Source organism: Podarcis bocagei, assembly GCF_964188305.1.
Source record: "Podarcis bocagei genome assembly, chromosome: 14".
NCBI lineage: Eukaryota > Metazoa > Chordata > Lepidosauria > Squamata > Lacertidae > Podarcis > Podarcis bocagei.
The window spans coordinates 9,487,290-9,492,991 of NC_138139.1; the positions used below are offsets into that span (position 1 = coordinate 9,487,290).

The 5,702-nt window shown below is 45.5% G+C and overlaps 1 long non-coding RNA gene across 1 annotated transcript; it reads left to right on the forward strand.

Annotated features, from left to right (window-relative positions):
* The first annotated feature begins 569 nt into the window (after positions 1–569).
* LOC308572848 lies at positions 570–1,829 on the forward strand. Its single transcript, XR_014001894.1, has 2 exons — positions 570–957; positions 1,272–1,829. It is a non-coding gene; the product is annotated as an uncharacterized lncRNA (long non-coding RNA).
* The last annotated feature ends 3,873 nt before the right edge of the window (positions 1,830–5,702 follow it).

Here is a 5,702-nt window from a genome sequence, read left to right on the forward strand (position 1 = left end):
TTGGATTGCCAACAGCAATTCCAGCTTACAGCAAGGGAAGTTGGGGAATTCTGATGAAAAAAGAAACCGGAGTGGAAAGTGACAATGTTCCCTTATTTGCCCCTTCTCCAGAAGAGAATTGAATCTGGCGAATCCAATTAGTATTTCCTGCTGTTGCTGCTTTCAATCAGCAAACGATACTTAATGGGATGTGGTGGGTTCCCCCCCTCCCTCAAATTGCATCATTTCCCCTTTGCACTGAAAGTCCTGGGGTCGAAGGAGGTGATCACAATGTAACTTACATAATATATGTGATTAATTACGTATATAAAAGTAAAGGGTAAAGTGACCCCTGACCATTAGGTCCAGTCGTGGCCAACTCTGGGGTTGCGGTGCTCATCTTGCTTTATTGGCCGAGGGAGCTGGAGTACAGCTTCTGGGTCATGTGGCCAGCATGACTAAGCCGCTTCTGGCGAACCAGAGCAGCGCACGGAAATGCCGTTCACCTTCCCGCCAGAATGGTACCTATTTATCTACTTGCACTTTGACGTGCTTTCGAACTACTAGGTTGGCAGGAGCAGGGACCGAGCAACGGGAGCTCACCCCGTCGCGGGGGTTCAAACCACCGACCTTCTGATTGGCAAGTCCTAGGCTCTGTGGTTTAACCCACAGCGCCACCCGCGTCCCAATTACGTATGTAAGTTGCTGTAATTTTGCCACCACAGACAGTGAGACGAATAATGTTGTTTTTGGCAGAGGGCAGACTGCAGCAGAATGGAAATGGTGCTGCATGCGACGAATACAGGGCAGGGCAGGAAACAAGGCCTTCTTACATCACAACTTACCCCAAGCCACGCTTTGAGCAGGCTTCAGTGAGGAACTCTGTGGGTTTGACATAACAGCCAAACAACATTGGCATTTCGCACCAGTCCTACTTTAGGCAGGCACTGGCTGCGCTATGGAGTACCCAATGTTGTTGTTGTTGTTTAGTCGTTTAGTCGTGTCCGACTCTTCGTGACCCCATGGAACAGAGCACGCCAGGCACTCCTGTCTTCCACTGCCTCCCGCAGTTTGGTCAAACTCATGCTGGTAGCTTCGAGAACACTGTCCAACCATCTCGTCCTCTGCCGTCCCCTTCTCCTTGTGCCCTCCATCTTTCCCAACATCAGGGTCTTTTCCAGGGAGTCTTCTCTTCTCATGAGGTGGCCAAAGTCTTGGAGCCTCAGCTTCACGATCTGTCCTTCCAGTGAGCACTCGGGGCTGATTGCCTTAAGAATGGAGACAATAGGGAGCACCAATCCCAAGGAGCTTGCTAGAAGTGTTGACCAGCTGGCTATAAAAGTGCAGGGCCAGCCCTCTCATTAGGCAGAATAAAGGAACTATCTCAGGTGGCAGATGTCAAGTAGCAATGGCGCATTGGACAACAGACCTGTGTGCCCCACCTACATTAAGCCAGATCCCCTCAAGAAGACACAGCACTGTGGCTGGCGTCAAAAAATAAGATTCAACTGACATTCTGGTCAGCTTCTGTAAGTGGAAGGTGAGGGAAACAGCTCCATCTTGTCTTTAGCCTCAGACAGAAAATTGCCTTGGGCCAGTCCTGGAACCAGTAAAGCAGAGAGGGAGCCCCTTCATAATTAAAATGACTTTTTGAGACATGTAGGCAGGTGTTCTGAATCCTATATCCTGGTGCATCGTACATGAAAGACCACCTCTATGAACAAACAGCTGGCGGCTGTGCCATTGCCTATTAGTGAAGCTGTTCATCTTACGTGATTCTGCAAGCATGGAATTCCATGTGGAATCGAGTATCTGGTACAGAATTTTAATTGCTGAGATTCTTAACTTTACTGCTTGTTTATCCATTTGTTTGTTGAAAAATGTTTCCTCGTAGTTGTGGAGGGATGTTTGAACATGTGCTGGGGGATGCTCTTCAAAGGGAGATGCTGTACTGAACAGAGCTAATTTATCTTTCTTCATGATCTCCAGCCATATTTTCTGACCCTTGTGTGAATTTAGCACATCTATTGCATACATGTCTTCTCCAGATGCTCCAGTGCTCCTTATGTACACATACAAGCATCTCAACTGAGATCCTGGGTTCAATGTGCACCCGGGATGGGGAGCCTGTGGCCTTTCAGATGTTCTTGGACTCCAGCTCCCATCATCTTTGACAATTGGCTGTGCTTGCTGAGGCTGATGGGATTCGGAACCCAACAATAATTGGAGAGGCGCCATATTACCTACCACTGTTCTATGTGGTACATTCCAGGCAGCCCCAGGATCCTTCACACATTTGAACCAACCTCATTGAGCAACATATTAGTCCCAAGGAGGCACCAAAAGAGGGGAGTAGGGGAGGCGATGAGTAGCCATTAAAAGCTGCCTTGTGTACCCAAGCTGAAAATAAGTGAAATAAGCCCATTCAAAGAGCTGGACTGGGCTGCTATTTCTGTTCCTGCAATCCTTAAGACCCTTCTTTAAAGGAGGGAGGGAGGATGAAATATACTCAGAGTGCTTAGTACATAATAGAGGAAAAGCTTCCACTTCTCTCCATTGATTAACACTGTGTTTTTAAAAGGGGTTGTGTATGGTTTCTTTCCCCTTTGCTGACTGCTGTTATTTTAATTTGCCATTCAGCAGTTTTAAGAGTTTTCTGTTTTAATGGATGCTTTAAAAAATTTCCAGGGGAAAAAGTTTTTGCATGTCACTTTGAGCACTCTTAAGCAAGCTGGGAAAGTGGTCCAAGGTTTTATCTAAATAAATAAAATACTGCACCCAGAGTAATCCCCAGCTCTGAATAGTGTTGTGAGTCCCATGTTGCATCTTGCAAAGGCAGAGTCTACCTCTGCTCTTACCTTCCATTCAACACATCCATTGCTACTTTTTGTTCTCCTTCCTGGGAGTCAAAGCCTTCCCTAGGGTGGCCATTTACCCATCAGCAAAAGTCTGTACGATTTGCATATAATTTACAAATACTAATTTGTATGTATAAATTTCCTCTTGTTAAATCTATATCCCTCCCTTCCTCCCAAAGGAGCCCATATATGTGCATGGATGTACAATGAGAAACAATCGCGATGATTTTAGTAGAAACACAATCCATCTCATATGAGGGAAGACTGCATGACCAGGTGACCTCTTTGCCTGCTCAGTTCAGAGTCCCTGTCAATGAGCAACTTCAAGGCCCCTCCTGCACTCTCTTCTCAGTTCTTTTCCTTTAACCCAGACTTGGATCAGCCAGCCCTTCAAATAGAAGACTCCTTTACAGGTACATGGAGGACTGTCCTCTTCATAGAATCATGGAATTGCAGAGTTGTAAAAAAAAACTCCAAGGGTCATCTAGTCCAACCCCCTTCAATGCAGGAATCACACCTAAATAATTCCCGACAATTGACCATCCAACCTCTATTTATAAACCTCCAATGAAGGAGGGCCCACCACCTTCCAAAGTAGCCTGTTAACCGCCAAGCAGCTCTTAGTGTCAGAAAGTTCTTCCTAATGTTTAGCTGAAATCTCCTTTTTGCAACTTGAATCCATTGCTGTGGTTCCTGCCCACTGGAGCAACAGAAAACAAGCTTGCTCCATCTTTCATGTGACAGCCCTCCAGATATTTGAAGATGGCTATCATATCACCTCTTAGTTTTCTCTTCTCCAGGCTAAATATTCCCTTCAAAAAGGAGGCTGCCCTTTTTGGGCACCTTAGGCCTTCCTTTTGACATACCCATTCCTAACAATTCTATTGAAGATATTAATATTGTGCAGCTTAAGCAATAGGATGAATAAAAACTGACTCCTCTTGGAATAAAAATTGTACAGACCCAAAATATGGTTTCAAAGCTTTGCTAACAGAACTTTCTTCAAACAGACTTAAAACAATAAATGATACATCCAAATCATTGCATAAAATCATATGCATGTCCAAGCACAGACTCCGCTTCTTACAATAACTCCAAACAGACTTGAAATCAAAGGTGAGTCTCTCTCCACAGCCTCCATTACAGCCTGGAGCTGTTTTCTCTTTGGGAGAGACATTAGCACATCTTTCTTCTACAGAAACTGAAGAACAAAGACTCCCTCAATGGCGATTTGCAACTGAATACATTACTCATGTGATCTAAAGTTAAACACCACGTGACAGAGCAGAGCAGAGATATATTCTAACAGTTAATCATCAACCCATTAGGTGCTCAGAGAGCTCTCTAGCTCAATGGAATTTCTCCAATGTTCCCTTTAGCAATACTCATTTAGACCCATTTTTCCTTTTCAATGTACAGCAATTATATTTAACAGACCCTTCAATATGTTTCCTGCGAGGAGCAGCTTCTCATTGGATACATTAATCATGGATCCTGTGTGGAGAGGCCTGGCCTTTGGATGCTTCCAAGAAATGCACAACACTTTTATCTTGGTACAATCAGCATAGAGAGAAGGAACCTGCTTTGTACCAGGTCAGACCATGTTGTCAGACCATTGATGAGAGAAACACCACAACAAAATCCAGAGGGCACCATCTCGGCTTCCCCCATCTACTCAGAGAGGCAGTGGCTTCCCAGGGTCTCTTGCCTTTCCCATCTCTTGCTATCGCAAATCCTCTCAGGGAAATCTTTGCAGTGTGGCAGGCAGAACAGAAAAACTGCCGATATCATATTCAGAGCCACTAATAAGCTATGAAGGTGTCCAGTGAACATTAATATAGAGTTACATCTTCCTTTTTCTGGCAACTGGCTTTTATTATTCCGGACATTTTGCTGATGCCGGACTATTTGTTTTGCAACAGAAGCTCCCTGGGTGGGAATCAGGGGAGTCTCTGCTAATACAACCTGACACATTTCATCTAGAAGGCAATACAAGTTGAGCAGGAACAGGAAACTCCCCCAGGACAGAGGATCCGTCACATTCAACTCCAGGGTTGGGCAAAAGACCTTGGATAGCCACACCATATACTCCAAATGTCTCTATTTACCAGGGAGAGTATCTGTTTCCTTTTCTACCTTTGGCAAATTAGTGTTCCCATTATTTTGGCCCTTCATGCATCACAGGGCTTTTTGAGGGGGTTGCTGTGCAAGTTACAAAACATATTGTTGGATGGGGTTATGAGCAGGTTTGTGGTTAAGCACCTCCAGTTCACTAAGGAGTCCAGGAGTTCAGTCTCTCCACTGCAAGCTCCATTCTGACGTGGAGTGATCTGGGCCTTAGACAAAATTGAGGAGCCATACAAAGTCCCTAATTAAAGATGCAGCCGTCAACATTGTTTTCTCCTCCTCCCCCTCCTGACCACATGCTTAATTGGGGTTTTAATTAAATTAGGCCGTGCACCACTGAATACCAGCTTCTGGGGTGCAAAACTAGGAGTAGCTTTTGTCTCCATGCTCTGTTTATGGCTGGGGTTGGGGGACCTCAAACCTGGAGGCCAAATACAGTCCTCCAAGCCTCTCCATCAGACCCTCGAGACTCTCCCCCAAGAGGATAAAATGGTAAAGGTAAAGGACTCCTGGACTGTTAAGTCCAGTCAAAGGCGACTCTGGGGTTGCGGCACTCATCTTGCTTTCAGGCTGAGGGAGCTGGCGTTTGTCCACAGATAGCTTTTGAGGTCATGTGGCCAGCAGGACTAAACCACTTCTGGTGCAATGGAACACCGTGACGGAAACGAGGGCGCACAGAAATGCTGTTTACCTTCCCGTCTCAGCAGTACCTATTTATCTACTTGCACTGGCATGCTT